The sequence below is a fragment of the Urtica dioica genome, chromosome 5 (genome assembly GCF_054948205.1).
Source record: "Urtica dioica subsp. dioica isolate 48M chromosome 5, U.dioica_male_clone48M_v1_H2, whole genome shotgun sequence".
Lineage (NCBI taxonomy): Eukaryota > Viridiplantae > Streptophyta > Magnoliopsida > Rosales > Urticaceae > Urtica > Urtica dioica.
The window spans coordinates 11980734-12007394 of record NC_142760.1 but is presented as its reverse complement, the minus strand read 5'-3'; the positions used below and the strand labels follow the sequence as shown (position 1 = coordinate 12007394).

General features: G+C 46.3%; 58 non-coding genes and 1 pseudogene across 58 annotated transcripts; all 59 read right to left on the bottom strand.

The window, feature by feature from the left end:
• Positions 1-67: 67 nt before the first annotated feature.
• LOC149395915 (5S ribosomal RNA) lies at positions 68-186 on the bottom strand. The gene has a single exon (XR_016299153.1). It is a non-coding gene; the product is annotated as a 5S ribosomal RNA (ribosomal RNA).
• Positions 187-520: 334 nt separating this feature from the next.
• On the bottom strand, positions 521-639 carry LOC149395914 (5S ribosomal RNA). Its single transcript, XR_016298694.1, has one exon. It is a non-coding gene; the product is annotated as a 5S ribosomal RNA (ribosomal RNA).
• Positions 640-973: 334 nt separating this feature from the next.
• On the bottom strand, positions 974-1092 carry LOC149395913 (5S ribosomal RNA). The gene has a single exon (XR_016298421.1). It is a non-coding gene; the product is annotated as a 5S ribosomal RNA (ribosomal RNA).
• Positions 1093-1426: 334 nt separating this feature from the next.
• LOC149395912 (5S ribosomal RNA) lies at positions 1427-1545 on the bottom strand. Its single transcript, XR_016299152.1, has one exon. It is a non-coding gene; the product is annotated as a 5S ribosomal RNA (ribosomal RNA).
• Positions 1546-1879: 334 nt separating this feature from the next.
• Positions 1880-1998, bottom strand: LOC149395911 (5S ribosomal RNA). Its single transcript, XR_016299020.1, has one exon. It is a non-coding gene; the product is annotated as a 5S ribosomal RNA (ribosomal RNA).
• A 333-nt stretch (positions 1999-2331) lies between these two features.
• On the bottom strand, positions 2332-2450 carry LOC149395910 (5S ribosomal RNA). Its single transcript, XR_016297604.1, has one exon. It is a non-coding gene; the product is annotated as a 5S ribosomal RNA (ribosomal RNA).
• A 334-nt stretch (positions 2451-2784) lies between these two features.
• On the bottom strand, positions 2785-2903 carry LOC149395909 (5S ribosomal RNA). Its single transcript, XR_016299151.1, has one exon. It is a non-coding gene; the product is annotated as a 5S ribosomal RNA (ribosomal RNA).
• A 334-nt stretch (positions 2904-3237) lies between these two features.
• LOC149395908 (5S ribosomal RNA) lies at positions 3238-3356 on the bottom strand. Its single transcript, XR_016299018.1, has one exon. It is a non-coding gene; the product is annotated as a 5S ribosomal RNA (ribosomal RNA).
• A 333-nt stretch (positions 3357-3689) lies between these two features.
• LOC149395907 (5S ribosomal RNA) lies at positions 3690-3808 on the bottom strand. Its single transcript, XR_016297404.1, has one exon. It is a non-coding gene; the product is annotated as a 5S ribosomal RNA (ribosomal RNA).
• A 333-nt stretch (positions 3809-4141) lies between these two features.
• On the bottom strand, positions 4142-4260 carry LOC149395906 (5S ribosomal RNA). Its single transcript, XR_016297602.1, has one exon. It is a non-coding gene; the product is annotated as a 5S ribosomal RNA (ribosomal RNA).
• Positions 4261-4594: 334 nt separating this feature from the next.
• On the bottom strand, positions 4595-4713 carry LOC149395905 (5S ribosomal RNA). The gene has a single exon (XR_016299150.1). It is a non-coding gene; the product is annotated as a 5S ribosomal RNA (ribosomal RNA).
• A 334-nt stretch (positions 4714-5047) lies between these two features.
• LOC149395904 (5S ribosomal RNA) lies at positions 5048-5166 on the bottom strand. Its single transcript, XR_016299017.1, has one exon. It is a non-coding gene; the product is annotated as a 5S ribosomal RNA (ribosomal RNA).
• Positions 5167-5499: 333 nt separating this feature from the next.
• Positions 5500-5618, bottom strand: LOC149395903 (5S ribosomal RNA). The gene has a single exon (XR_016297601.1). It is a non-coding gene; the product is annotated as a 5S ribosomal RNA (ribosomal RNA).
• Positions 5619-5952: 334 nt separating this feature from the next.
• Positions 5953-6071, bottom strand: LOC149395902 (5S ribosomal RNA). The gene has a single exon (XR_016298894.1). It is a non-coding gene; the product is annotated as a 5S ribosomal RNA (ribosomal RNA).
• Positions 6072-6405: 334 nt separating this feature from the next.
• LOC149395901 (5S ribosomal RNA) lies at positions 6406-6524 on the bottom strand. The gene has a single exon (XR_016298806.1). It is a non-coding gene; the product is annotated as a 5S ribosomal RNA (ribosomal RNA).
• A 334-nt stretch (positions 6525-6858) lies between these two features.
• On the bottom strand, positions 6859-6977 carry LOC149395900 (5S ribosomal RNA). The gene has a single exon (XR_016299149.1). It is a non-coding gene; the product is annotated as a 5S ribosomal RNA (ribosomal RNA).
• Positions 6978-7310: 333 nt separating this feature from the next.
• LOC149395899 (5S ribosomal RNA) lies at positions 7311-7429 on the bottom strand. The gene has a single exon (XR_016297599.1). It is a non-coding gene; the product is annotated as a 5S ribosomal RNA (ribosomal RNA).
• A 334-nt stretch (positions 7430-7763) lies between these two features.
• On the bottom strand, positions 7764-7882 carry LOC149395898 (5S ribosomal RNA; annotated as a pseudogene).
• Positions 7883-8216: 334 nt separating this feature from the next.
• On the bottom strand, positions 8217-8335 carry LOC149395897 (5S ribosomal RNA). Its single transcript, XR_016299257.1, has one exon. It is a non-coding gene; the product is annotated as a 5S ribosomal RNA (ribosomal RNA).
• A 333-nt stretch (positions 8336-8668) lies between these two features.
• LOC149395896 (5S ribosomal RNA) lies at positions 8669-8787 on the bottom strand. The gene has a single exon (XR_016297598.1). It is a non-coding gene; the product is annotated as a 5S ribosomal RNA (ribosomal RNA).
• A 334-nt stretch (positions 8788-9121) lies between these two features.
• LOC149395895 (5S ribosomal RNA) lies at positions 9122-9240 on the bottom strand. The gene has a single exon (XR_016299058.1). It is a non-coding gene; the product is annotated as a 5S ribosomal RNA (ribosomal RNA).
• Positions 9241-9574: 334 nt separating this feature from the next.
• On the bottom strand, positions 9575-9693 carry LOC149395894 (5S ribosomal RNA). Its single transcript, XR_016298805.1, has one exon. It is a non-coding gene; the product is annotated as a 5S ribosomal RNA (ribosomal RNA).
• A 334-nt stretch (positions 9694-10027) lies between these two features.
• On the bottom strand, positions 10028-10146 carry LOC149395893 (5S ribosomal RNA). Its single transcript, XR_016299147.1, has one exon. It is a non-coding gene; the product is annotated as a 5S ribosomal RNA (ribosomal RNA).
• A 333-nt stretch (positions 10147-10479) lies between these two features.
• On the bottom strand, positions 10480-10598 carry LOC149395892 (5S ribosomal RNA). The gene has a single exon (XR_016297597.1). It is a non-coding gene; the product is annotated as a 5S ribosomal RNA (ribosomal RNA).
• Positions 10599-10931: 333 nt separating this feature from the next.
• Positions 10932-11050, bottom strand: LOC149395891 (5S ribosomal RNA). The gene has a single exon (XR_016297393.1). It is a non-coding gene; the product is annotated as a 5S ribosomal RNA (ribosomal RNA).
• Positions 11051-11384: 334 nt separating this feature from the next.
• Positions 11385-11503, bottom strand: LOC149395890 (5S ribosomal RNA). Its single transcript, XR_016299139.1, has one exon. It is a non-coding gene; the product is annotated as a 5S ribosomal RNA (ribosomal RNA).
• Positions 11504-11837: 334 nt separating this feature from the next.
• Positions 11838-11956, bottom strand: LOC149395889 (5S ribosomal RNA). Its single transcript, XR_016298560.1, has one exon. It is a non-coding gene; the product is annotated as a 5S ribosomal RNA (ribosomal RNA).
• A 334-nt stretch (positions 11957-12290) lies between these two features.
• Positions 12291-12409, bottom strand: LOC149395888 (5S ribosomal RNA). The gene has a single exon (XR_016298987.1). It is a non-coding gene; the product is annotated as a 5S ribosomal RNA (ribosomal RNA).
• Positions 12410-12742: 333 nt separating this feature from the next.
• Positions 12743-12861, bottom strand: LOC149395887 (5S ribosomal RNA). The gene has a single exon (XR_016297751.1). It is a non-coding gene; the product is annotated as a 5S ribosomal RNA (ribosomal RNA).
• Positions 12862-13194: 333 nt separating this feature from the next.
• LOC149395886 (5S ribosomal RNA) lies at positions 13195-13313 on the bottom strand. Its single transcript, XR_016298985.1, has one exon. It is a non-coding gene; the product is annotated as a 5S ribosomal RNA (ribosomal RNA).
• A 333-nt stretch (positions 13314-13646) lies between these two features.
• On the bottom strand, positions 13647-13765 carry LOC149395885 (5S ribosomal RNA). Its single transcript, XR_016297750.1, has one exon. It is a non-coding gene; the product is annotated as a 5S ribosomal RNA (ribosomal RNA).
• Positions 13766-14098: 333 nt separating this feature from the next.
• LOC149395884 (5S ribosomal RNA) lies at positions 14099-14217 on the bottom strand. Its single transcript, XR_016297868.1, has one exon. It is a non-coding gene; the product is annotated as a 5S ribosomal RNA (ribosomal RNA).
• Positions 14218-14551: 334 nt separating this feature from the next.
• Positions 14552-14670, bottom strand: LOC149395883 (5S ribosomal RNA). Its single transcript, XR_016299138.1, has one exon. It is a non-coding gene; the product is annotated as a 5S ribosomal RNA (ribosomal RNA).
• Positions 14671-15004: 334 nt separating this feature from the next.
• LOC149395882 (5S ribosomal RNA) lies at positions 15005-15123 on the bottom strand. The gene has a single exon (XR_016299266.1). It is a non-coding gene; the product is annotated as a 5S ribosomal RNA (ribosomal RNA).
• A 334-nt stretch (positions 15124-15457) lies between these two features.
• LOC149395881 (5S ribosomal RNA) lies at positions 15458-15576 on the bottom strand. Its single transcript, XR_016298804.1, has one exon. It is a non-coding gene; the product is annotated as a 5S ribosomal RNA (ribosomal RNA).
• A 334-nt stretch (positions 15577-15910) lies between these two features.
• LOC149395880 (5S ribosomal RNA) lies at positions 15911-16029 on the bottom strand. The gene has a single exon (XR_016299136.1). It is a non-coding gene; the product is annotated as a 5S ribosomal RNA (ribosomal RNA).
• A 334-nt stretch (positions 16030-16363) lies between these two features.
• LOC149395879 (5S ribosomal RNA) lies at positions 16364-16482 on the bottom strand. Its single transcript, XR_016298984.1, has one exon. It is a non-coding gene; the product is annotated as a 5S ribosomal RNA (ribosomal RNA).
• Positions 16483-16815: 333 nt separating this feature from the next.
• Positions 16816-16934, bottom strand: LOC149395878 (5S ribosomal RNA). The gene has a single exon (XR_016297749.1). It is a non-coding gene; the product is annotated as a 5S ribosomal RNA (ribosomal RNA).
• A 333-nt stretch (positions 16935-17267) lies between these two features.
• LOC149395877 (5S ribosomal RNA) lies at positions 17268-17386 on the bottom strand. The gene has a single exon (XR_016299175.1). It is a non-coding gene; the product is annotated as a 5S ribosomal RNA (ribosomal RNA).
• A 333-nt stretch (positions 17387-17719) lies between these two features.
• Positions 17720-17838, bottom strand: LOC149395876 (5S ribosomal RNA). The gene has a single exon (XR_016298383.1). It is a non-coding gene; the product is annotated as a 5S ribosomal RNA (ribosomal RNA).
• Positions 17839-18171: 333 nt separating this feature from the next.
• LOC149395875 (5S ribosomal RNA) lies at positions 18172-18290 on the bottom strand. The gene has a single exon (XR_016297866.1). It is a non-coding gene; the product is annotated as a 5S ribosomal RNA (ribosomal RNA).
• A 334-nt stretch (positions 18291-18624) lies between these two features.
• LOC149395874 (5S ribosomal RNA) lies at positions 18625-18743 on the bottom strand. The gene has a single exon (XR_016299135.1). It is a non-coding gene; the product is annotated as a 5S ribosomal RNA (ribosomal RNA).
• Positions 18744-19077: 334 nt separating this feature from the next.
• Positions 19078-19196, bottom strand: LOC149395873 (5S ribosomal RNA). Its single transcript, XR_016298803.1, has one exon. It is a non-coding gene; the product is annotated as a 5S ribosomal RNA (ribosomal RNA).
• A 334-nt stretch (positions 19197-19530) lies between these two features.
• Positions 19531-19649, bottom strand: LOC149395872 (5S ribosomal RNA). Its single transcript, XR_016299206.1, has one exon. It is a non-coding gene; the product is annotated as a 5S ribosomal RNA (ribosomal RNA).
• A 333-nt stretch (positions 19650-19982) lies between these two features.
• Positions 19983-20101, bottom strand: LOC149395871 (5S ribosomal RNA). Its single transcript, XR_016297747.1, has one exon. It is a non-coding gene; the product is annotated as a 5S ribosomal RNA (ribosomal RNA).
• A 333-nt stretch (positions 20102-20434) lies between these two features.
• On the bottom strand, positions 20435-20553 carry LOC149395870 (5S ribosomal RNA). Its single transcript, XR_016298518.1, has one exon. It is a non-coding gene; the product is annotated as a 5S ribosomal RNA (ribosomal RNA).
• A 334-nt stretch (positions 20554-20887) lies between these two features.
• On the bottom strand, positions 20888-21006 carry LOC149395869 (5S ribosomal RNA). The gene has a single exon (XR_016299133.1). It is a non-coding gene; the product is annotated as a 5S ribosomal RNA (ribosomal RNA).
• Positions 21007-21340: 334 nt separating this feature from the next.
• LOC149395868 (5S ribosomal RNA) lies at positions 21341-21459 on the bottom strand. Its single transcript, XR_016298983.1, has one exon. It is a non-coding gene; the product is annotated as a 5S ribosomal RNA (ribosomal RNA).
• A 334-nt stretch (positions 21460-21793) lies between these two features.
• LOC149395867 (5S ribosomal RNA) lies at positions 21794-21912 on the bottom strand. The gene has a single exon (XR_016298684.1). It is a non-coding gene; the product is annotated as a 5S ribosomal RNA (ribosomal RNA).
• A 334-nt stretch (positions 21913-22246) lies between these two features.
• On the bottom strand, positions 22247-22365 carry LOC149395866 (5S ribosomal RNA). Its single transcript, XR_016298802.1, has one exon. It is a non-coding gene; the product is annotated as a 5S ribosomal RNA (ribosomal RNA).
• Positions 22366-22699: 334 nt separating this feature from the next.
• LOC149395865 (5S ribosomal RNA) lies at positions 22700-22818 on the bottom strand. Its single transcript, XR_016299132.1, has one exon. It is a non-coding gene; the product is annotated as a 5S ribosomal RNA (ribosomal RNA).
• A 334-nt stretch (positions 22819-23152) lies between these two features.
• LOC149395864 (5S ribosomal RNA) lies at positions 23153-23271 on the bottom strand. The gene has a single exon (XR_016299012.1). It is a non-coding gene; the product is annotated as a 5S ribosomal RNA (ribosomal RNA).
• Positions 23272-23605: 334 nt separating this feature from the next.
• Positions 23606-23724, bottom strand: LOC149395863 (5S ribosomal RNA). The gene has a single exon (XR_016298982.1). It is a non-coding gene; the product is annotated as a 5S ribosomal RNA (ribosomal RNA).
• A 334-nt stretch (positions 23725-24058) lies between these two features.
• On the bottom strand, positions 24059-24177 carry LOC149395862 (5S ribosomal RNA). The gene has a single exon (XR_016299011.1). It is a non-coding gene; the product is annotated as a 5S ribosomal RNA (ribosomal RNA).
• Positions 24178-24511: 334 nt separating this feature from the next.
• On the bottom strand, positions 24512-24630 carry LOC149395861 (5S ribosomal RNA). The gene has a single exon (XR_016299202.1). It is a non-coding gene; the product is annotated as a 5S ribosomal RNA (ribosomal RNA).
• A 333-nt stretch (positions 24631-24963) lies between these two features.
• Positions 24964-25082, bottom strand: LOC149395860 (5S ribosomal RNA). The gene has a single exon (XR_016297746.1). It is a non-coding gene; the product is annotated as a 5S ribosomal RNA (ribosomal RNA).
• A 333-nt stretch (positions 25083-25415) lies between these two features.
• On the bottom strand, positions 25416-25534 carry LOC149395859 (5S ribosomal RNA). Its single transcript, XR_016298517.1, has one exon. It is a non-coding gene; the product is annotated as a 5S ribosomal RNA (ribosomal RNA).
• A 334-nt stretch (positions 25535-25868) lies between these two features.
• On the bottom strand, positions 25869-25987 carry LOC149395858 (5S ribosomal RNA). The gene has a single exon (XR_016299130.1). It is a non-coding gene; the product is annotated as a 5S ribosomal RNA (ribosomal RNA).
• Positions 25988-26320: 333 nt separating this feature from the next.
• LOC149395857 (5S ribosomal RNA) lies at positions 26321-26439 on the bottom strand. The gene has a single exon (XR_016297865.1). It is a non-coding gene; the product is annotated as a 5S ribosomal RNA (ribosomal RNA).
• Between the last annotated feature and the right edge of the window lie 222 nt (positions 26440-26661).

The following is a 26661-nucleotide window of genomic DNA, read 5'->3' as shown; positions in this document are numbered from 1 at the left end:
ACTCGGAGCGATTTTTGGTGAAATTCCATCGTTTCGGCCTCCGAAAAAAATAATTCGCAAAAAAAGAGGGATGCAACACGAGGACTTCCCAGGAGGTCACCCATCCTAGTACTACTCTCGCCCAAGCACGCTTAACTTAGGAGTTCTGATGGGATGCGGTGCATTAGTGCTGGTATGATCGCATCCGCAAGCATTAGCGCGCATTATCTATATAAGAATCAACGCCGCGACTCCCAAAAGCCATAACTACGTCTTCGGTGCACCAAAAATCACATAAAATATATGAATTCCTAATAACTTTTCGCGATCTTCACGTTGGGACGGTTTCGGAAGAGTGATCGGCGAAATTCCGACAAGGTGAACGGGGGAAGGGTAAAATCGTAAATTTCGCCCTCGTTCCGGAATTTCGACTTTCACCGGTGAATTGTAAGCGTAAACGGGCATTTGAACAAGACTCGGAGCGATTTTTGGTGAAATTCCATCGTTTCGGCCTCCGAAAAAAAGAATTCGCAAAAAAAGAGGGATGCAACACGAGGACTTCCCAGGAGGTCACCCATCCTAGTACTACTCTCGCCCAAGCACGCTTAACTTCGGAGTTCTGATGGGATCCGATGCATTAGTGCTGGTATGATCGCATGCGCAAGCATTAGCGCGCATTATCTATATAAGAATCAACGCCGCGACTCCCAAAAGCCATAACTACGTCTTCGGTGCACCAAAAATCACATAAAATATATGAATTCCTAATAACTTTTCGCGATCTTCGCGTTGGGACGGTTTCGGAAGAGTGATCGGCGAAATTCCGACAAGGTGAACGGGGGAAGGGTAAAATCGTAAATTTCGCCCTCGGTCCGGAATTTCGACTTTCACCGGTGAATTGTAAGCGTAAACGGGCATTTGAACAAGACTCGGAGCGATTTTTGGTGAAATTCCATCGTTTCGGCCTCCGAAAAAAATAATTCGCAAAAAAAGAGGGATGCAACACGAGGACATCCCAGGAGGTCACCCATCCTAGTACTACTCTCGCCCAAGCACGCTTAACTTCGGAGTTCTGATGGGATCCGGTGCATTAGTGCTGGTATGATCGCATCCGCAAGCATTAGCGCGCATTATCTATATAAGAATCAACGCCGCGACTCCCAAAAGCCATAACTACGTCTTCGGTGCACCAAAAATCACATAAAATATATGAATTCCTAATAACTTTTCGCGATCTTCGCGTTGGGACGGTTTCGGAAGAGTGATCGGCGAAATTCCGACAAGGTGAACGGGGGAAAGGTAAAATCGTAAATTTCGCCCTCGGTCCGGAATTTCGACTTTCACCGGTGAATTGTATGCGTAAACGAGCATTTGAACAAGGCTCGGATCGATTTTTGGTGATATTCCATCGTTTCGGCCTCCGAAAAAAATAATTCGCAAAAAAAGAGGGATGCAACACGAGGACTTCCCAGGAGGTCACCCATCCTAGTACTACTCTCGCCCAAGCACGCTTAACTTAGGAGTTCTGATGGGATGCGGTGCATTAGTGCTGGTATGATCGCATCCGCAAGCATTAGCGCGCATTATCTATATAAGAATCAACGCCGCGACTCCCAAAAGCCATAACTACGTCTTCGGTGCACCAAAAATCACATAAAATATATGAATTCCTAATAACTTTTCGCGATCTTCGCGTTGGGACGGTTTCGAAAGAGTGATCGGCGAAATTCCGACAAGGTGAACGGGGGAAGGGTAAAATCGTAAATTTCGCCCTCGGTCCGGAATTTCGACTTTCACCGGTGAATTGTAAGCGTAAACGGGCATTTGAACAAGACTCGGAGCGATTTTTGGTGAAATTCCATCGTTTCGGCCTCCGAAAAAAATAATTCGCAAAAAAAGAGGGATGCAACACGAGGACTTCCCAGGAGGTCACCCATCCTAGTACTACTCTCGCCCAAGCGCGCTTAACTTCGGAGTTCTGATGGGATGCGGTGCATTAGTGCTGGTATGATCGCATCCGCAAGCATTAGCGCGCATTATCTATATAAGAATCAACGCCGCGACTCCCAAAAGCCATAACTACGTCTTCGGTGCACCAAAAATCATATAAAATATATGAATTCCTAATAACTTTTCGCGATCTTCGCGTTGGGACGGTTTCGGAAGAGTGATCGGCGAAATTCCGACAAGGTGAACGGGGGAAGGGTAAAATCGTAAATTTCGTCCTCGGTCCGGAATTTCGACTTTCACCGGTGAATTGTAAGCGTAAACGGGCATTTGAACAAGACTCGGAGCGATTTTTGGTGAAATTCCATCGTTTCGACCTCCGAAAAAATAATTCGCAAAAAAAGAGGGATGCAACACGAGGACTTCCCAAGAGGTCACCCATCCTAGTACTACTCTCGCCCAAGCACGCTTAACTTCGGAGTTCTGATGGGATCCGGTGCATTAGTGCTGGTATGATCGCATCCGCAAGCATTAGCGCGCATTATCTATATAAGAATCAACGCCGCGACTCCCAAAAGCCATAACTACGTCTTCGGTGCACCAAAAATCACATAAAATATATGAATTCCTAATAACTTTTCGCGATCTTCGCGTTGGGACGGTTTCGGAAGAGTGATCGGCGAAATTCCGACAAGGTGAACGGGGGAAAGGTAAAATCGTAAATTTCGCCCTCGGTCCGGAATTTCGACTTTCACCGGTGAATTGTATGCGTAAACGAGCATTTGAACAAGGCTCGGATCGATTTTTGGTGATATTCCATCGTTTCGGCCTCCGAAAAAAATAATTCGCAAAAAAAGAGGGATGCAACACGAGGACTTCCCAGGAGGTCACCCATCCTAGTACTACTCTCGCCCAAGCACGCTTAACTTAGGAGTTCTGATGGGATGCGGTGCATTAGTGCTGGTATGATCGCATCCGCAAGCATTAGCGCGCATTATCTATATAAGAATCAACGCCGCGACTCCCAAAAGCCATAACTACGTCTTCGGTGCACCAAAAATCACATAAAATATATGAATTCCTAATAACTTTTCGCGATCTTCGCGTTGGGACGGTTTCGAAAGAGTGATCGGCGAAATTCCGACAAGGTGAACGGGGGAAGGGTAAAATCGTAAATTTCGCCCTCGGTCCGGAATTTCGACTTTCACCGGTGAATTGTAAGCGTAAACGGGCATTTGAACAAGACTCGGAGCGATTTTTGGTGAAATTCCATCGTTTCGGCCTCCGAAAAAAATAATTCGCAAAAAAAGAGGGATGCAACACGAGGACTTCCCAGGAGGTCACCCATCCTAGTACTACTCTCGCCCAAGCGCGCTTAACTTCGGAGTTCTGATGGGATGCGGTGCATTAGTGCTGGTATGATCGCATCCGCAAGCATTAGCGCGCATTATCTATATAAGAATCAACGCCGCGACTCCCAAAAGCCATAACTACGTCTTCGGTGCACCAAAAATCACATAAAATATATGAATTCCTAATAACTTTTCGCGATCTTCGCGTTGGGACGGTTTCGGAAGAGTGATCGGCGAAATTCCGACAAGGTGAACGGGGGAAGGGTAAAATCGTAAATTTCGTCCTCGGTCCGGAATTTCGACTTTCACCGGTGAATTGTAAGCGTAAACGGGCATTTGAACAAGACTCGGAGCGATTTTTGGTGAAATTCCATCGTTTCGACCTCCGAAAAAATAATTCGCAAAAAAAGAGGGATGCAACACGAGGACTTCCCAGGAGGTCACCCATCCTAGTACTACTCTCGCCCAAGCACGCTTAACTTCGGAGTTCTGATGGGATCCGGTGCATTAGTGCTGGTATGATCGCATCCGCAAGCATTAGCGCGCATTATCTATATAAGAATCAACGCCGCGACTCCCAAAAGCCATAACTACGTCTTCGGTGCACCAAAAATCACATAAAATATATGAATTCCTAATAACTTTTCGCGATCTTCGCGTTGGGACGGTTTCGGAAGAGTGATCGGCGAAATTCCGACAAGGTGAACGGGGGAAGGGTAAAATCGTAAATTTCGTCCTCGGTCCGGAATTTCGACTTTCACCGGTGAATTGTAAGCGTAAACGGGCATTTGAACAAGACTCGGAGCGATTTTTGGTGAAATTCCATCGTTTCGACCTCCGAAAAAATAATTCGCAAAAAAAGAGGGATGCAACACGAGGACTTCCCAAGAGGTCACCCATCCTAGTACTACTCTCGCCCAAGCACGCTTAACTTCGGAGTTCTGATGGGATCCGGTGCATTAGTGCTGGTATGATCGCATCCGCAAGCATTAGCGCGCATTATCTATATAAGAATCAACGCCGCGACTCCCAAAAGCCATAACTACGTCTTCGGTGCACCAAAAATCACATAAAATATATGAATTCCTAATAACTTTTCGCGATCTTCGCGTTGGGACGGTTTCGGAAGAGTGATCGGCGAAATTCCGACAAGGTGAACGGGGGAAAGGTAAAATCGTAAATTTCGCCCTCGGTCCGGAATTTCGACTTTCACCGGTGAATTGTATGCGTAAACGAGCATTTGAACAAGGCTCGGATCGATTTTTGGTGATATTCCATCGTTTCGGCCTCCGAAAAAAATAATTCGCAAAAAAAGAGGGATGCAACACGAGGACTTCCCAGGAGGTCACCCATCCTAGTACTACTCTCGCCCAAGCACGCTTAACTTAGGAGTTCTGATGGGATGCGGTGCATTAGTGCTGGTATGATCGCATCCGCAAGCATTAGCGCGCATTATCTATATAAGAATCAACGCCGCGACTCCCAAAAGCCATAACTACGTCTTCGGTGCACCAAAAATCACATAAAATATATGAATTCCTAATAACTTTTCGCGATCTTCGCGTTGGGACGGTTTCGAAAGAGTGATCGGCGAAATTCCGACAAGGTGAACGGGGGAAGGGTAAAATCGTAAATTTCGCCCTCGGTCCGGAATTTCGACTTTCACCGGTGAATTGTAAGCGTAAACGGGTATTTGAACAAGACTCGGAGCGATTTTTGGTGAAATTCCATCGTTTCGGCCTCCGAAAAAAATAATTCGCAAAAAAAGAGGGATGCAACACGAGGACTTCCCAGGAGGTCACCCATCCTAGTACTACTCTCGCCCAAGCGCGCTTAACTTCGGAGTTCTGATGGGATGCGGTGCATTAGTGCTGGTATGATCGCATCCGCAAGCATTAGCGCGCATTATCTATATAAGAATCAACGCCGCGACTCCCAAAAGCCATAACTACGTCTTCGGTGCACCAAAAATCACATAAAATATATGAATTCCTAATAACTTTTCGCGATCTTCGCGTTGGGACGGTTTCGGAAGAGTGATCGGCGAAATTCCGACAAGGTGAACGGGGGAAGGGTAAAATCGTAAATTTCGTCCTCGGTCCGGAATTTCGACTTTCACCGGTGAATTGTAAGCGTAAACGGGCATTTGAACAAGACTCGGAGCGATTTTTGGTGAAATTCCATCGTTTCGACCTCCGAAAAAATAATTCGCAAAAAAAGAGGGATGCAACACGAGGACTTCCCAAGAGGTCACCCATCCTAGTACTACTCTCGCCCAAGCACGCTTAACTTCGGAGTTCTGATGGGATCCGGTGCATTAGTGCTGGTATGATCGCATCCGCAAGCATTAGCGCGCATTATCTATATAAGAATCAGCGCCGCGACTCCCAAAAGCCATAACTACGTCTTCGGTGCACCAAAAATCACATAAAATATATGAATTCCTAATAACTTTTCGCGATCTTCGCATTGGGACGGTTTCGAAAGAGTGATCGGCGAAATTCCGACAAGGTGAACGGGGGAAGGGTAAAATCGTAAATTTCGCCCTCGGTCCGGAATTTCGACTTTCACCGGTGAATTGTAAGCGTAAACGAGCATTTGAACAAGGCTCGGATCGATTTTTGGTGATATTCCATCGTTTCGGCCTCCGAAAAAAATAATTCGCAAAAAAAGAGGGATGCAACACGAGGACTTCCCAGGAGGTCACCCATCCTAGTACTACTCTCGCCCAAGCACGCTTAACTTCGGAGTTCTGATGGGATGCGGTGCATTAGTGCTGGTATGATTGCATCCGCAAGCATTAGCGCGCATTATCTATATAAGAATCAACGCCGCGACTCCCAAAAGCCATAACTACGTCTTCGGTGCACCAAAAATCACATAAAATATATGAATTCCTAATAACTTTTCGCGATCTTCGCGTTGGGACGGTTTCGAAAGAGTGATCGGCGAAATTCCGACAAGGTGAACGGGGGAAGGGTAAAATCGTAAATTTCGCCCTCGGTCCGGAATTTCGACTTTCACCGGTGAATTGTAAGCGTAAACGGGCATTTGAACAAGGCTCGGAGCGATTTTTGGTGAAATTCCATCGTTTCGGCCTCCGAAAAAAATAATTCGCAAAAAAAGAGGGATGCAACACGAGGACTTCCCAGGAGGTCACCCATCCTAGTACTACTCTCGCCCAAGCACGCTTAACTTCGGAGTTCTGATGGGATGCGGTGCATTAGTGCTGGTATGATCGCATCCGCAAGCATTAGCGCGCATTATCTATATAAGAATCAACGCCGCGACTCCCAAAAGCCATAACTACGTCTTCGGTGCACCAAAAATCACATAAAATATATGAATTCCTAATAACTTTTCGCGATCTTCGCGTTGGGACGGTTTCGAAAGAGTGATCGGCGAAATTCCGACAAGGTGAACGGGGGAAGGGTAAAATCGTAAATTTCGCCCTCGGTCCGGAATTTCGACTTTCACCGGTGAATTGTATGCGTAAACGAGCATTTGAACAAGGCTCGGATCGATTTTTGGTGATATTCCATCGTTTCGGCCTCCGAAAAAAATAATTCGCAAAAAAAGAGGGATGCAACACGAGGACTTCCCAGGAGGTCACCCATCCTAGTACTACTCTCGCCCAAGCACGCTTAACTTAGGAGTTCTGATGGGATGCGGTGCATTAGTGCTGGTATGATCGCATCCGCAAGCATTAGCGCGCATTATCTATATAAGAATCAACGCCGCGACTCCCAAAAGCCATAACTACGTCTTCGGTGCACCAAAAATCACATAAAATATATGAATTCCTAATAACTTTTCGCGATCTTCGCGTTGGGACGGTTTCGGAAGAGTGATCGGCGAAATTCCGACAAGGTGAACGGGGGAAGGGTAAAATCGTAAATTTCGTCCTCGGTCCGGAATTTCGACTTTCACCGGTGAATTGTAAGCGTAAACTGGCATTTGAACAAGACTCGGAGCGATTTTTGGTGAAATTCCATCGTTTCGACCTCCGAAAAAATAATTCGCAAAAAAAGAGGGATGCAACACGAGGACTTCCCAAGAGGTCACCCATCCTAGTACTACTCTCGCCCAAGCACGCTTAACTTCGGAGTTCTGATGGGATCCGGTGCATTAGTGCTGGTATGATCGCATCCGCAAGCATTAGCGCGCATTATCTATATAAGAATCAACGCCGCGACTCCCAAAAGCCATAACTACGTCTTCGGTGCACCAAAAATCACATAAAATATATGAATTCCTAATAACTTTTCGCGATCTTCGCGTTGGGACGGTTTCGGAAGAGTGATCGGCGAAATTCCGACAAGGTGAACGGGGGAAAGGTAAAATCGTAAATTTCGCCCTCGGTCCGGAATTTCGACTTTCACCGGTGAATTGTATGCGTAAACGAGCATTTGAACAAGGCTCGGATCGATTTTTGGTGATATTCCATCGTTTCGGCCTCCGAAAAAAATAATTCGCAAAAAAAGAGGGATGCAACACGAGGACTTCCCAGGAGGTCACCCATCCTAGTACTACTCTCGCCCAAGCACGCTTAACTTAGGAGTTCTGATGGGATGCGGTGCATTAGAGCTGGTATGATCGCATCCGCAAGCATTAGCGCGCATTATCTATATAAGAATCAACGCCGCGACTCCCAAAAGCCATAACTACGTCTTCGGTGCACCAAAAATCACATAAAATATATGAATTCCTAATAACTTTTCGCGATCTTCGCGTTGGGACGGTTTCGAAAGAGTGATCGGCGAAATTCCGACAAGGTGAACGGGGGAAGGGTAAAATCGTAAATTTCGCCCTCGGTCCGGAATTTCGACTTTCACCGGTGAATTGTAAGCGTAAACGGGTATTTGAACAAGACTCGGAGCGATTTTTGGTGAAATTCCATCGTTTCGGCCTCCGAAAAAAATAATTCGCAAAAAAAGAGGGATGCAACACGAGGACTTCCCAGGAGGTCACCCATCCTAGTACTACTCTCGCCCAAGCGCGCTTAACTTCGGAGTTCTGATGGGATGCGGTGCATTAGTCCTGGTATGATCGCATCCGCAAGCATTAGCGCGCATTATCTATATAAGAATCAACGCCGCGACTCCCAAAAGCCATAACTACGTCTTCGGTGCACCAAAAATCACATAAAATATATGAATTCCTAATAACTTTTCGCGATCTTCGCGTTGGGACGGTTTCGGAAGAGTGATCGGCGAAATTCCGACAAGGTGAACGGGGGAAGGGTAAAATCGTAAATTTCGTCCTCGGTCCGGAATTTCGACTTTCACCGGTGAATTGTAAGCGTAAACGGGCATTTGAACAAGACTCGGAGCGATTTTTGGTGAAATTCCATCGTTTCGACCTCCGAAAAAATAATTCGCAAAAAAAGAGGGATGCAACACGAGGACTTCCCAAGAGGTCACCCATCCTAGTACTACTCTCGCCCAAGCACGCTTAACTTCGGAGTTCTGATGGGATCCGGTGCATTAGTGCTGGTATGATCGCATCCGCAAGCATTAGCGCGCATTATCTATATAAGAATCAGCGCCGCGACTCCCAAAAGCCATAACTACGTCTTCGGTGCACCAAAAATCACATAAAATATATGAATTCCTAATAACTTTTCGCGATCTTCGCATTGGGACGGTTTCGAAAGAGTGATCGGCGAAATTCCGACAAGGTGAACGGGGGAAGGGTAAAATCGTAAATTTCGCCCTCGGTCCGGAATTTCGACTTTCACCGGTGAATTGTAAGCGTAAACGAGCATTTGAACAAGGCTCGGATCGATTTTTGGTGATATTCCATCGTTTCGGCCTCCGAAAAAAATAATTCGCAAAAAAAGAGGGATGCAACACGAGGACTTCCCAGGAAGTCACCCATCCTAGTACTACTCTCGCCCAAGCACGCTTAACTTCGGAGTTCTGATGGGATGCGGTGCATTAGTGCTGGTATGATTGCATCCGCAAGAATTAGCGCGCATTATCTATATAAGAATCAACGCCGCGACTCCCAAAAGCCATAACTACGTCTTCGGTGCACCAAAAATCACATAAAATATATGAATTCCTAATAACTTTTCGCGATCTTCGCGTTGGGACGGTTTCGAAAGAGTGATCGGCGAAATTCCGACAAGGTGAACGGGGGAAGGGTAAAATCGTAAATTTCGCCCTCGGTCCGGAATTTCGACTTTCACCGGTGAATTGTAAGCGTAAACGGGCATTTGAACAAGGCTCGGAGCGATTTTTGGTGAAATTCCATCGTTTCGGCCTCCGAAAAAAATAATTCGCAAAAAAAGAGGGATGCAACACGAGGACTTCCCAGGAGGTCACCCATCCTAGTACTACTCTCGCCCAAGCACGCTTAACTTCGGAGTTCTGATGGGATGCGGTGCATTAGTGCTGGTATGATCGCATCCGCAAGCATTAGCGCGCATTATCTATATAAGAATCAACGCCGCGACTCCCAAAAGCCATAACTACGTCTTCGGTGCACCAAAAATCACATAAAATATATGAATTCCTAATAACTTTTCGCGATCTTCGCGTTGGGACGGTTTCGAAAGAGTGATCGGCGAAATTCCGACAAGGTGAACGGGGGAAGGGTAAAATCGTAAATTTCGCCCTCGGTCCGGAATTTCGACTTTCACCGGTGAATTGTATGCGTAAACGAGCATTTGAACAAGGCTCGGATCGATTTTTGGTGATATTCCATCGTTTCGGCCTCCGAAAAAAATAATTCGCAAAAAAAGAGGGATGCAACACGAGGACTTCCCAGGAGGTCACCCATCCTAGTACTACTCTCGCCCAAGCACGCTTAACTTAGGAGTTCTGATGGGATGCGGTGCATTAGTGCTGGTATGATCGCATCCGCAAGCATTAGCGCGCATTATCTATATAAGAATCAACGCCGCGACTCCCAAAAGCCATAACTACGTCTTCGGTGCACCAAAAATCACATAAAATATATGAATTCCTAATAACTTTTCGCGATCTTCGCGTTGGGACGGTTTCGGAAGAGTGATCGGCGAAATTCCGACAAGGTGAACGGGGGAAGGGTAAAATCGTAAATTTCGTCCTCGGTCCGGAATTTCGACTTTCACCGGTGAATTGTAAGCGTAAACTGGCATTTGAACAAGACTCGGAGCGATTTTTGGTGAAATTCCATCGTTTCGACCTCCGAAAAAATAATTCGCAAAAAAAGAGGGATGCAACACGAGGACTTCCCAAGAGGTCACCCATCCTAGTACTACTCTCGCCCAAGCACGCTTAACTTCGGAGTTCTGATGGGATCCGGTGCATTAGTGCTGGTATGATCGCATCCGCAAGCATTAGCGCGCATTATCTATATAAGAATCAGCGCCGCGACTCCCAAAAGCCATAACTACGTCTTCGGTGCACCAAAAATCACATAAAATATATGAATTCCTAATAACTTTTCGCGATCTTCGCGTTGGGACGGTTTCGGAAGAGTGATCGGCGAAATTCCGACAAGGTGAACGGGGGAAGGGTAAAATCGTAAATTTCGCCCTCGGTCCGGAATTTCGACTTTCACCGGTGAATTGTAAGCGTAAACGGGCATTTGAACAAGACTCGGAGCGATTTTTGGTGAAATTCCATCGTTTCGACCTCCGAAAAAATAATTCGCAAAAAAAGAGGGATGCAACACGAGGACTTCCCAGGAGGTCACCCATCCTAGTACTACTCTCGCCCAAGCACGCTTAACTTCGGAGTTCTGATGGGATCCGGTGCATTAGTGCTGGTATGATCGCATCCGCAAGCATTAGCGCGCATTATCTATATAAGAATCAGCGCCGCGACTCCCAAAAGCCATAACTACGTCTTCGGTGCACCAAAAATCACATAAAATATATGAATTCCTAATAACTTTTCGCGATCTTCGCGTTGGGACGGTTTCGGAAGAGTGATCGGCGAAATTCCGACAAGGTGAACGGGGGAAGGGTAAAATCGTAAATTTCGCCCTCGGTCCGGAATTTCGACTTTCACCGGTGAATTATAAGCGTAAACGGGCATTTGAACAAGACTCGGAGCGATTTTTGGTGAAATTCCATCGTTTCGGCCTCCGAAAAAAATAATTCGCAAAAAAAGAGGGATGCAACACGAGGACATCCCAGGAGGTCACCCATCCTAGTACTACTCTCGCCCAAGCACGCTTAACTTCGGAGTTCTGATGGGATGCGGTGCATTAGTGCTGGTATGATCGCATCCGCAAGCATTAGCGCGCATTATCTATATAAGAATCAACGCCGCGACTCCCAAAAGCCATAACTACGTCTTCGGTGCACCAAAAATCACATAAAATATATGAATTCCTAATAACTTTTCGCGATCTTCGCGTTGGGACGGTTTCGAAAGAGTGATCGGCGAAATTCCGACAAGGTGAACGGGGGAAGGGTAAAATCGTAAATTTCGCCCTCGGTCCGGAATTTCGACTTTCACCGGTGAATTGTATTCGTAAACGAGCATTTGAACAAGGCTCGGATCGATTTTTGGTGAAATTCCATCGTTTCGGCCTCCGAAAAAAATAATTCGCAAAAAAAGAGGGATGCAACACGAGGACTTCCCAGGAGGTCACCCATCCTAGTACTACTCTCGCCCAAACACGCTTAACTTCGGAGTTCTGATGGGATCCGATGCATTAGTGCTGGTATGATCGCATCCGCAAGCATTAGCGCGCATTATCTATATAAGAATCAACGCCGCGACTCCCAAAAGCCATAACTACGTCTTCGGTGCACCAAAAATCATATAAAATATATGAATTCCTAATAACTTTTCGCGATCTTCGCGTTGGGACGGTTTCGGAAGAGTGATCGGCGAAATTCCGACAAGGTGAACGGGGGAAGGGTAAAATCGTAAATTTCGCCCTCGGTCCGGAATTTCGACTTTCACCGGTGAATTGTAAGCGTAAACGGGCATTTGAACAAGACTCGGAGCGATTTTTGGTGAAATTCCATCGTTTCGGCCTCCGAAAAAAATAATTCGCAAAAAAAGAGGGATGCAACACGAGGACTTCCCAGGAGGTCACCCATCCTAGTACTACTCTCGCCCAAGCACGCTTAACTTCGGAGTTCTTATGGGATGCGGTGCATTAGTGCTGGTATGATCGCATCCGCAAGCATTAGCGCGCATTATCTATATAAGAATCAACGCCGCGACTCCCAAAAGCCATAACTACGTCTTCGGTGCACCAAAAATCACATAAAATATATGAATTCCTAATAACTTTTCGCGATCTTCGCGTTGGGACGGTTTCGGAAGAGTGATCGGCGAAATTCCGACAAGGTGAACGGGGGAAGGGTAAAATCGTAAATTTCGTCCTCGGTCCGGAATTTCGACTTTCACCGGTGAATTGTAAGCGTAAACGGGCATTTGAACAAGACTCGGAGCGATTTTTGGTGAAATTCCATCGTTTCGACCTCCGAAAAAATAATTCGCAAAAAAAGAGGGATGCAACACGAGGACTTCCCAAGAGGTCACCCATTCTAGTACTACTCTCGCCCAAGCACGCTTAACTTCGGAGTTCTGATGGGATCCGGTGCATTAGTGCTGGTATGATCGCATCCGCAAGCATTAGCGCGCATTATCTATATAAGAATCAGCGCCGCGACTCCCAAAAGCCATAACTACGTCTTCGGTGCACCAAAAATAACATAAAATATATGAATTCCTAATAACTTTTCGCGATCTTCGCGTTGGGACGGTTTCGGAAGAGTGATCGGCGAAATTCCGACAAGGTGAACGGGGGAAGGGTAAAATCGTAAATTTCGCCCTCGGTCCGGAATTTCGACTTTCACCGGTTAATTGTAAGCGTAAACGGGCATTTGAACAAGACTCGGAGCGATTTTTGGTGAAATTCCATCGTTTCGACCTCCGAAAAAATAATTCGCAAAAAAAGAGGGATGCAACACGAGGACTTCCCAGGAGGTCACCCATCCTAGTACTACTCTCGCCCAAGCACGCTTAACTTCGGAGTTCTTATGGGATGCGGTGCATTAGTGCTGGTATGATCGCATCCGCAAGCATTAGCGCGCATTATCTATATAAGAATCAACGCCGCGACTCCCAAAAGCCATAACTACGTCTTCGGTGCACCAAAAATCACATAAAATATATGAATTCCTAATAACTTTTCGCGATCTTCGCGTTGGGACGGTTTCGGAAGAGTGATCGGCAAAATTCCGACAAGGTGAACGGGGGAAGGGTAAAATCGTAAATTTCGTCCTCGGTCCGGAATTTCGACTTTCACCGGTGAATTGTAAGCGTAAACGGGCATTTGAACAAGACTCGGAGCGATTTTTGGTGAAATTCCATCGTTTCGACCTCCGAAAAAATAATTCGCAAAAAAAGAGGGATGCAACACGAGGACTTCCCAAGAGGTCACCCATTCTAGTACTACTCTCGCCCAAGCACGCTTAACTTCGGAGTTCTGATGGGATCCGGTGCATTAGTGCTGGTATGATCGCATCCGCAAGCATTAGCGCGCATTATCTATATAAGAATCAGCGCCGCGACTCCCAAAAGCCATAACTACGTCTTCGGTGCACCAAAAATCACATAAAATATATGAATTCCTAATAACTTTTCGCGATCTTCGCGTTGGGACGGTTTCGGAAGAGTGATCGGCGAAATTCCGACAAGGTGAACGGGGGAAGGGTAAAATCGTAAATTTCGCCCTCGGTCCGGAATTTCGACTTTCACCGGTTAATTGTAAGCGTAAACGGGCATTTGAACAAGACTCGGAGCGATTTTTGGTGAAATTCCATCGTTTCGACCTCCGAAAAAATAATTCGCAAAAAAAGAGGGATGCAACACGAGGACTTCCCAGGAGGTCACCCATCCTAGTACTACTCTCGCCCAAGCACGCTTAACTTCGGAGTTCTGATGGGATCCGGTGCATTAGTGCTGGTATGATCGCAACCGCAAGCATTAGCGCGCATTATCTATATAAGAATCAGCGCCGCGACTCCCAAAAGCCATAACTACGTCTTCGGTGCACCAAAAATCACATAAAATATATGAATTCCTAATAACTTTTCGCGATCTTCGCGTTGGGACGGTTTCGGAAGAGTGATCGGCGAAATTCCGACAAGGTGAACGGGGGAAGGGTAAAATCGTAAATTTCGCCCTCGGTCCGGAATTTCGACTTTCACCGGTGAATTGTAAGCGTAAACGTGCATTTGAACAAGACTCGGAGCGATTTTTGGTGAAATTCCATCGTTTCGGCCTCCGAAAAAAATAATTCGCAAAAAAAGAGGGATGCAACACGAGGACATCCCAGGAGGTCACCCATCCTAGTACTACTCTCGCCCAAGCACGCTTAACTTCGGAGTTCTGATGGGATGCGGTGCATTAGTGCTGGTATGATCGCATCCGCAAGCATTATTGCGCATTATATATATAAGAATCAACGCCGCGACTCCCAAAAGCCATAACTACGTCTTCGGTGCACCAAAAATCACATAAAATATATGAATTCCTAATAACTTTTCGCGATCTTCGCGTTGGGACGGTTTCGAAAGAGTGATCGGCGAAATTCCGACAAGGTGAACGGGGGAAGGGTAAAATCGTAAATTTCGCCCTCGGTCCGGAATTTCGACTTTCACCGGTGAATTGTAAGCGTAAACGAGCATTTGAACAAGGCTCGGATCGATTTTTGGTGAAATTCCATCGTTTCGGCCTCCGAAAAAAATAATTCGCAAAAAAAGAGGGATGCAACACGAGGACATCCCAGGAGGTCACCCATCCTAGTACTACTCTCGCCCAAGCACGCTTAACTTCGGAGTTCTGATGGGATGCGGAGCATTAGTGCTGGTATGATCGCATCCGCAAGCATTAGCGCGCATTATCTATATAAGAATCAACGCCGCGACTCCCAAAAGCCATAACTAAGTCTTCGGTGCACCAAAAATCACATAAAATATATGAATTCCTAATAACATTTCGCGATCTTCGCGTTGGAACGGTTTCGGAAGAGTGATCGGCGAAATTCAGACAAGGTGAACGGGGGAAGGGTAAAATCGTAAATTTCGTCCTCGGTCCGGAATTTCGACTTTCACCGGTGAATTGTAAGCGTAAACGGGCATTTGAACAAGGCTCGGAGCGATTTTTGGTGAAATTCCATCGTTTCGGCCTCCGAAAAAAATAATTCGCAAAAAAAGAGGGATGCAACACGAGGACTTCCCAGGAGGTCACCCATCCTAGTACTACTCTCGCCCAAGCACGCTTAACTTCGGAGTTCTGATGGGATGCGGTGCATTAGTGCTGGTATGATCGCATCCGCAAGCATTAGCACGCATTATCTATATAAGAATCAACGCCGCGACTCCCAAAAGCCATAACTACGTCTTCGGTGCACCAAAAATCACATAAAATATATGAATTCCTAATAACTTTTCGCGATCTTCGCGTTGGGACGGTTTCGAAAGAGTGATCGGCGAAATTCCGACAAGGTGAACGGGGGAAGGGTAAAATCGTAAATTTCGCCCTCGGTCCGGAATTTCGACTTTCACCGGTGAATTGTATGCGTAAACGAGCATTTGAACAAGACTCGGAGCGATTTTTGGTGAAATTCCATCGTTTCGGCCTCCGAAAAAAATAATTCGCAAAAAAAGAGGGATGCAACACGAGGACATCCCAGGAGGTCACCCATCCTAGTACTACTCTCGCCCAAGCACGCTTAACTTCGGAGTTCTGATGGGATGCGGTGCATTAGTGCTGGTATGATCGCATCCGCAAGCATTAGCGCGCATTATCTATATAAGAATCAACGCCGCGACTCCCAAAAGCCATAACTACGTCTTCGGTGCACCAAAAATCATATAAAATATATGAATTCCTAATAACTTTTCGCGATCTTCGCGTTGGGACGGTTTCGGAAGAGTGATCGGCGAAATTCCGACAAGGTGAACGGGGGAAGGGTAAAATCGTAAATTTCGCCCTCGGTCCGGAATTTCGACTTTCACCGGTGAATTGTAAGCGTAAACGGGCATTTGAACAAGACTCGGAGCGATTTTTGGTGAAATTCCATCGTTTCGGCCTCCGAAAAAAATAATTCGCAAAAAAAGAGGGATGCAACACGAGGACTTCCCAGGAGGTCACCCATCCTAGTACTACTCTCGCCCAAGCACGCTTAACTTCGGAGTTCTTATGGGATGCGGTGCATTAGTGCTGGTATGATCGCATCCGCAAGCATTAGCGCGCATTATCTATATAAGAATCAACGCCGCGACTCCCAAAAGCCATAACTACGTCTTCGGTGCACCAAAAATCACATAAAATATATGAATTCCTAATAACTTTTCGCGATCTTCGCGTTGGGACGGTTTCGGAAGAGTGATCGGCGAAATTCCGACAAGGTGAACGGGGGAAGGGTAAAATCGTAAATTTCGTCCTCGGTCCGGAATTTCGACTTTCACCGGTGAATTGTAAGCGTAAACGGGCATTTGAACAAGACTCGGAGCGATTTTTGGTGAAATTCCATCGTTTCGACCTCCGAAAAAATAATTCGCAAAAAAAGAGGGATGCAACACGAGGACTTCCCAAGAGGTCACCCATTCTAGTACTACTCTCGCCCAAGCACGCTTAACTTCGGAGTTCTGATGGGATCCGGTGCATTAGTGCTGGTATGATCGCATCCGCAAGCATTAGCGCGCATTATCTATATAAGAATCAGCGCCGCGACTCCCAAAAGCCATAACTACGTCTTCGGTGCACCAAAAATCACATAAAATATATGAATTCCTAATAACTTTTCGCGATCTTCGCGTTGGGACGGTTTCGGAAGAGTGATCGGCGAAATTCCGACAAGGTGAACGGGGGAAGGGTAAAATCGTAAATTTCGCCCTCGGTCCGGAATTTCGACTTTCACCGGTTAATTGTAAGCGTAAACGGGCATTTGAACAAGACTCGGAGCGATTTTTGGTGAAATTCCATCGTTTCGACCTCCGAAAAAATAATTCGCAAAAAAAGAGGGATGCAACACGAGGACTTCCCAGGAGGTCACCCATCCTAGTACTACTCTCGCCCAAGCACGCTTAACTTCGGAGTACTTATGGGATGCGGTGCATTAGTGCTGGTATGATCGCATCCGCAAGCATTAGCGCGCATTATCTATATAAGAATCAACGCCGCGACTCCCAAAAGCCATAACTACGTCTTCGGTGCACCAAAAATCACATAAAATATATGAATTCCTAATAACTTTTCGCGATCTTCGCGTTGGGACGGTTTCGGAAGAGTGATCGGCGAAATTCCGACAAGGTGAACGGGGGAAGGGTAAAATCGTAAATTTCGTCCTCGGTCTGGAATTTCGACTTTCACCGGTGAATTGTAAGCGTAAACGGGCATTTGAACAAGACTCGGAGCGATTTTTGGTGAAATTCCATCGTTTCGACCTCCGAAAAAATAATTCGCAAAAAAAGAGGGATGCAACACGAGGACTTCCCAAGAGGTCACCCATTCTAGTACTACTCTCGCCCAAGCACGCTTAACTTCGGAGTTCTGATGGGATCCAGTGCATTAGTGCTGGTATGATCGCATCCGCAAGCATTAGCGCGCATTATCTATATAAGAATCAGCGCCGCGACTCCCAAAAGCCATAACTACGTCTTCGGTGCACCAAAAATCACATAAAATATATGAATTCCTAATAACTTTTCGCGATCTTCGCGTTGGGACGGTTTCGGAAGAGTGATCGGCGAAATTCCGACAAGGTGAACGGGGGAAGGGTAAAATCGTAAATTTCGCCCTCGGTCCGGAATTTCGACTTTCACCGGTTAAATGTAAGCGTAAACGGGCATTTGAACAAGACTCGGAGCGATTTTTGGTGAAATTCCATCGTTTCGACCTCCGAAAAAATAATTCGCAAAAAAAGAGGGATGCAACACGAGGACTTCCCAGGAGGTCACCCATCCTAGTACTACTCTCGCCCAAGCACGCTTAACTTCGGAGTTCTGATGGGATCCGGTGCATTAGTGCTGGTATGATCGCAACCGCAAGCATTAGCGCGCATTATCTATATAAGAATCAGCGCCGCGACTCCCAAAAGCCATAACTACGTCTTCGGTGCACCAAAAATCACATAAAATATATGAATTCCTAATAACTTTTCGCGATCTTCGCGTTGGGACGGTTTCGGAAGAGTGATCGGCGAAATTCCGACAAGGTGAACGGGGGAAGGGTAAAATCGTAAATTTCGCCCTCGGTCCGGAATTTCGACTTTCACCGGTGAATTGTAAGCGTAAACGAGCATTTGAACAAGGCTCGGATCGATTTTTGGTGAAATTCCATCGTTTCGGCCTCCGAAAAAAATAATTCGCAAAAAAAGAGGGATGCAACACGAGGACATCCCAGGAGGTCACCCATCCTAGTACTACTCTCGCCCAAGCACGCTTAACTTCGGAGTTCTGATGGGATGCGGTGCATTAGTGCTGGTATGATCGCATCCGCAAGCATTAGCGCGCATTATCTATATAAGAATCAACGCCGCGACTCCCAAAAGCCATAACTAAGTCTTCGGTGCACCAAAAATCACATAAAATATATGAATTCCTAATAACATTTCGCGATCTTCGCGTTGGAACGGTTTCGGAAGAGTGATCGGCGAAATTCAGACAAGGTGAACGGGGGAAGGGTAAAATCGTAAATTTCGTCCTCGGTCCGGAATTTCGACTTTCACCGGTGAATTGTAAGCGTAAACGGGCATTTGAACAAGGCTCGGAGCGATTTTTGGTGAAATTCCATCGTTTCGGCCTCCGAAAAAAATAATTCGCAAAAAAAGAGGGATGCAACACGAGGACTTCCCAGGAGGTCACCCATCCTAGTACTACTCTCGCCCAAGCACGCTTAACTTCGGAGTTCTGATGGGATGCGGTGCATTAGTGCTGGTATGATCGCATCCGCAAGCATTAGCACGCATTATCTATATAAGAATCAACGCCGCGACTCCCAAAAGCCATAACTACGTCTTCGGTGCACCAAAAATCACATAAAATATATGAATTCCTAATAACTTTTCGCGATCTTCGCGTTGGGACGGTTTCGAAAGAGTGATCGGCGAAATTCCGACAAGGTGAACGGGGGAAGGGTAAAATCGTAAATTTCGCCCTCGGTCCGGAATTTCGACTTTCACCGGTGAATTGTATGCGTAAAGGAGCATTTGAACAAGGCTCGGATCGATTTTTGGTGAAATTCCATAGTTTCGGCCTCCGAAAAAAATAATTCGCAAAAAAAGAGGGATGCAACACGAGGACTTCCCAGGAGGTCACCCATCCTAGTACTACTCTCGCCTAAGCACGCTTAACTTCGGAGTTCTTATGGGATGCGGTGCATTAGTGCTGGTATGATCGCATCCGCAAGCATTAGCGCGCATTATCTATATAAGAATCAACGCCGCGACTCCCAAAAGCCATAACTACGTCTTCGGTGCACCAAAAATCACATAAAATATATGAATTCCTAATAACTTTTCGCGATCTTCGCGTTGGGACGGTTTCGGAAGAGTGATCGGCGAAATTCCGACAAGGTGAACGGGGGAAGGGTAAAATCGTAAATTTCGTCCTCGGTCCGGAATTTCGACTTTCACCGGTGAATTGTAAGCGTAAACGGGCATTTGAACAAGACTCGGAGCGATTTTTGGTGAAATTCCATCGTTTCGACCTCCGAAAAAATAATTCGCAAAAAAAGAGGGATGCAACACGAGGACTTCCCAAGAGGTCACCCATTCTAGTACTACTCTCGCCCAAGCACGCTTAACTTCGGAGTTCTGATGGGATCCGGTGCATTAGTGCTGGTATGATCGCATCCGCAAGCATTAGCGCGCATTATCTATATAAGAATCAGCGCCGCGACTCCCAAAAGCCATAACTACGTCTTCGGTGCACCAAAAATCACATAAAATATATGAATTCCTAATAACTTTTCGCGTTCTTCGCGTTGGGACGGTTTCGGAAGAGTGATCGGCGAAATTCCGACAAGGTGAACGGGGGAAGGGTAAAATCGTAAATTTCGCCCTCGGTCCGGAATTTCGACTTTCACCGGTTAATTGTAAGCGTAAACGGGCATTTGAACAAGACTCGGAGCGATTTTTGGTGAAATTCCATCGTTTCGACCTCCGAAAAAATAATTCGCAAAAAAAGAGGGATGCAACACGAGGACTTCCCAGGAGGTCATCCATCCTAGTACTACTCTCGCCCAAGCACGCTTAACTTCGGAGTTCTGATGGGATCCGGTGCATTAGTGCTGGTATGATCGCAACCGCAAGCATTAGCGCGCATTATCTATATAAGAATCAGCGCCGCGACTCCCAAAAGCCATAACTACGTCTTCGGTGCACCAAAAATCACATAAAATATATGAATTCCTAATAACTTTTCGCGATCTTCGCGTTGGGACGGTTTCGGAAGAGTGATCGGCGAAATTCCGACAAGGTGAACGGGGGAAGGGTAAAATCGTAAATTTCGCCCTCGGTCCGGAATTTCGACTTTCACCGGTGAATTGTAAGCGTAAACGGGCATTTGAACAAGACTCGGAGCGATTTTTGGTGAAATTCCATCGTTTCGGCCTCCGAAAAAAATAATTCGCAAAAAAAGAGGGATGCAACACGAGGACATCCCAGGAGGTCACCCATCCTAGTACTACTCTCGCCCAAGCACGCTTAACTTCGGAGTTCTGATGGGATGCGGTGCATTAGTGCTGGTATGATCGCATCCGCAAGCATTAGCGCGCATTATATATATAAGAATCAACGCCGCGACTCCCAAAAGCCATAACTACGTCTTCGGTGCACCAAAAATCACATAAAATATATGAATTCCTAATAACTTTTCGCGATCTTCGCGTTGGGACGGTTTCGAAAGAGTGATCGGCGAAATTCCGACAAGGTGAACGGGGGAAGGGTAAAATCGTAAATTTCGCCCTCGGTCCGGAATTTCGACTTTCACCGGTGAATTGTATGCGTAAACGAGCATTTGAACAAGGCTCGGATCGATTTTTGGTGAAATTCCATCGTTTCGGCCTCCGAAAAAAATAATTCGCAAAAAAAGAGGGATGCAACACGAGGACTTCCCAGGAGGTCACCCATCCTAGTACTACTCTCGCCCAAGCACGCTTAACTTCGGAGTTCTTATGGGATGCGGTGCATTAGTGCTGGTATGATCGCATCCGCAAGCATTAGCGCGCATTATCTATATAAGAATCAAAGCCGCGACTCCCAAAAGCCATAACTACGTCTTCGGTGCACCAAAAATCACATAAAATATATGAATTCCTAATAACTTTTCGCGATCTTCGCGTTGGGACGGTTTCGGAAGAGTGATCGGCGAAATTCCGACAAGGTGAACGGGGGAAGGGTAAAATCGTAAATTTCGTCCTCGGTCCGGAATTTCGACTTTCACCGGTGAATTGTAAGCGTAAACGGGCATTTGAACAAGACTCGGAGCGATTTTTGGTGAAATTCCATCGTTTCGGCCTCCGAAAAAAATAATTCGCAAAAAAAGAGGGATGCAACACGAGGACTTCCCAGGAGGTCACCCATCCTAGTACTACTCTCGCCCAAGCATGCTTAACTTCGGAGTTCTGATGGGATCCGATGCATTAGTGCTGGTATGATCGCATCCGCAAGCATTAGCGCGCATTATCTATATAAGAATCAACGCCGCGACTCCCAAAAGCCATAACTACGTCTTCGGTGCACCAAAAATCACATAAAATATATGAATTCCTAATAACTTTTCGCGATCTTCGCGTTGGGACGGTTTCGGAAGAGTGATCGGCGAAATTCCGACAAGGTGAACGGGGGAAGGGTAAAATCGTAAATTTCGCCCTCGGTCCGGAATTTCGACTTTCACCGGTGAATTGTAAGCGTAAACGGGCATTTGAATAAGACTCGGAGCGATTTTTGGTGAAATTCCATCGTTTTGGCCTCCGAAAAAAATAATTCGCAAAAAAAGAGGGATGCAACACGAGGACTTCCCAGGAGGTCACCCATCCTAGTACTACTCTCGCCCAAGCACGCTTAACTTCGGAGTTCTGATGGGATGCGGTGCATTAGTGCTGGTATGATCGCATCCGCAAGCATTAGCGCGCATTATCTATATAAGAATCAACGCCGCGACTCCCAAAAGCCATAACTACGTCTTCGGTGCACCAAAAATCACATAAAATATATGAATTCCTAATAACTTTTCGCGATCTTCGCGTTGGGACGGTTTCGAAAGAGTGATCGGCGAAATTCCGACAAGGTGAACGGGGGAAGGGTAAAATCGTAAATTTCGCCCTCGGTCCGGAATTTCGACTTTCACCGGTGAATTGTAAGCGTAAACGAGCATTTGAACAAGGCTCGGATCGATTTTTGGTGAAATTCCATCGTTTCGGCCTCCGAAAAAAATAATTCGCAAAAAAAGAGGGATGCAACACGAGGACATCCCAGGAGGTCACCCATCCTAGTACTACTCTCGCCCAAGCACGCTTAACTTCGGAGTTCTGATGGGATGCGGTGCATTAGTGCTGGTATGATCGCATCCGCAAGCATTAGCGCGCATTATCTATATAAGAATCAACGCCGCGACTCCCAAAAGCCATAACTAAGTCTTCGGTGCACCAAAAATCACATAAAATATATGAATTCCTAATAACATTTCGCGATCTTCGCGTTGGAACGGTTTCGGAAGAGTGATCGGCGAAATTCAGACAAGGTGAACGGGGGAAGGGTAAAATCGTAAATTTCGTCCTCGGTCCGGAATTTCGACTTTCACCGGTGAATTGTAAGCGTAAACGGGCATTTGAACAAGGCTCGGAGCGATTTTTGGTGAAATTCCATCGTTTCGGCCTCCGAAAAAAATAATTCGCAAAAAAAGAGGGATGCAACACGAGGACTTCCCAGGAGGTCACCCATCCTAGTACTACTCTCGCCCAAGCACGCTTAACTTCGGAGTTCTGATGGGATGCAGTGCATTAGTGCTGGTATGATCGCATCCGCAAGCATTAGCACGCATTATCTATATAAGAATCAACGCCGCGACTCCCAAAAGCCATAACTACGTCTTCGGTGCACCAAAAATCACATAAAATATATGAATTCCTAATAACTTTTCGCGATCTTCGCGTTGGGACGGTTTCGAAAGAGTGATCGGCGAAATTCCGACAAGGTGAACGGGGGAAGGGTAAAATCGTAAATTTCGCCCTCGGTCCGGAATTTCGACTTTCACCGGTGAATTGTATGCGTAAACGAGCATTTGAACAAGGCTCGGATCGATTTTTGGTGAAATTCCATCGTTTCGGCCTCCGAAAAAAATAATTCGCAAAAAAAGAGGGATGCAACACGAGGACTTCCCAGGAGGTCACCCATCCTAGTACTACTCTCGCCCAAGCACGCTTAACTTCGGAGTTCTTATGGGATGCGGTGCATTAGTGCTGGTATGATCGCATCCGCAAGCATTAGCGCGCATTATCTATATAAGAATCAACGCCGCGACTCCCAAAAGCCATAACTACGTCTTCGGTGCACCAAAAATCACATAAAATATATGAATTCCTAATAACTTTTCGCGATCTTCGCGTTGGGACGGTTTCGGAAGAGTGATCGGCGAAATTCCGACAAGGTGAACGGGGGAAGGGTAAAATCGTAAATTTCGTCCTCGGTCCGGAATTTCGACTTTCACCGGTGAATTGTAAGCGTAAACGGGCATTTGAACAAGGCTCGGAGCGATTTTTGGTGAAATTCCATCGTTTCGGCCTCCGAAAAAAATAATTCGCAAAAAAAGAGGGATGCAACACGAGGACTTCCCAGGAGGTCACCCATCCTAGTACTACTCTCGCCCAAGCACGCTTAACTTCGGAGTTCTGATGTGATGCGGTGCATTAGTGCTGGTATGATCGCATCCGCAAGCATTAGCACGCATTATCTATATAAGAATCAACGCCGCGACTCCCAAAAGCCATAACTACGTCTTCGGTGCACCAAAAATCACATAAAATATATGAATTCCTAATAACTTTTCGCGATCTTCGCGTTGGGACGGTTTCGGAAGAGTGATCGGCGAAATTCCGACAAGGTGAACGGGGGAAGGGTAAAATCGTAAATTTCGCCCTCGGTCCGGAATTTCGACTTTCACCGGTGAATTGTATGCGTAAACGAGCATTTGAACAAGGCTCGGATCGATTTTTGGTGAAATTCCATCGTTTCGGCCTCCGAAAAAAATAATTCGCAAAAAAAGAGGGATGCAACACGAGGACTTCCCAGGAGGTCACCCATCCTAGTACTACTCTCGCCCAAGCACGCTTAACTTCGGAGTTCTTATGGGATGCGGTGCATTAGTGATGGTATGATCGCATCCGCAAGCATTAGCGCGCATTATCTATATAAGAATCAACGCCGCGACTCCCAAAAGCCATAACTACGTCTTCGGTGCACCAAAAATCACATAAAATATATGAATTCCTAATAACTTTTCGCGATCTTCGCGTTGGGACGGTTTCGGAAGAGTGATCGGCGAAATTCCGACAAGGTGAACGGGGGAAGGGTAAAATCGTAAATTTCGTCCTCGGTCCGGAATTTCGACTTTCACCGGTGAATTGTAAGCGTAAACGGGCATTTGAACAAGACTCGGAGCGATTTTTGGTGAAATTCCATCGTTTCGACCTCCGAAAAAATAATTCGCAAAAAAAGAGGGATGCAACACGAGGACTTCCCAAGAGGTCACCCATTCTAGTACTACTCTCGCCCAAGCACGCTTAACTTCGGAGTTCTGATGGGATCCGGTGCATTAGTGCTGGTATGATCGCATCCGCAAGCATTAGCGCGCATTATCTATATAAGAATCAGCGCCGCGACTCCCAAAAGCCATAACTACGTCTTCGGTGCACCAAAAATCACATAAAATATATGAATTCCTAATAACTTTTCGCGTTCTTCGCGTTGGGACGGTTTCGGAAGAGTGATCGGCGAAATTCCGACAAGGTGAACGGGGGAAGGGTAAAATCGTAAATTTCGCCCTCGGTCCGGAATTTCGACTTTCACCGGTTAATTGTAAGCGTAAACGGGCATTTGAACAAGACTCGGAGCGATTTTTGGTGAAATTCCATCGTTTCGACCTCCGAAAAAATAATTCGCAAAAAAAGAGGGATGCAACACGAGGACTTCCCAGGAGGTCATCCATCCTAGTACTACTCTCGCCCAAGCACGCTTAACTTCGGAGTTCTGATGGGATCCGGTGCATTAGTGCTGGTATGATCGCAACCGCAAGCATTAGCGCGCATTATCTATATAAGAATCAGCGCCGCGACTCCCAAAAGCCATAACTACGTCTTCGGTGCACCAAAAATCACATAAAATATATGAATTCCTAATAACTTTTCGCGATCTTCGCGTTGGGACGGTTTCGGAAGAGTGATCGGCGAAATTCCGACAAGGTGAACGGGGGAAGGGTAAAATCGTAAATTTCGCCCTCGGTCCGGAATTTCGACTTTCACCGGTGAATTGTAAGCGTAAACGGGCATTTGAACAAGACTCGGAGCGATTTTTGGTGAAATTCCATCGTTTCGGCCTCCGAAAAAAATAATTCGCAAAAAAAGAGGGATGCAACACGAGGACATCCCAGGAGGTCACCCATCCTAGTACTACTCTCGCCCAAGCACGCTTAACTTCGGAGTTCTGATGGGATGCGGTGCATTAGTGCTGGTATGATCGCATCCGCAAGCATTAGCGCGCATTATATATATAAGAATCAACGCCGCGACTCCCAAAAGCCATAACTACGTCTTCGGTGCACCAAAAATCACATAAAATATATGAATTCCTAATAACATTTCGCGATCTTCGCGTTGGGACGGTTTCGGAAGAGTGATCGGCGAAATTCAGACAAGGTGAACGGGGGAAGGGTAAAATCGTAAATTTCGCCCTCGGTCCGGAATTTCGACTTTCACCGGTGAATTGTAAGCGTAAACGGGCATTTGAACTAGGCTCGGAGCGATTTTTGGTGAAATTCCATCGTTTCGACCTCCGAAAAAATAATTCGCAAAAAAAGAGGGATGCAACACGAGGACTTCCCAGGAGGTCACCCATCCTAGTACTACTCTCGCCCAAGCACGCTTAACTTCGGAGTTCTGATGGGATCCGGTGCATTAGTGCTGGTATGATCGCAACCGCAAGCATTAGCGCGCATTATCTATATAAGAATCAACGCCGCGACTCCCAAAAGCCATAACTACGTCTTCGGTGCACCAAAAATCACATAAAATATATGAATTCCTAATAACTTTTCGCGATCTTCGCGTTGGGACGGTTTCGGAAGAGTGATCGGCGAAATTCCGACAAGGTGAACGGGGGAAGGGTAAAATCGTAAATTTCGCCCTCGGTCCGGAATTTC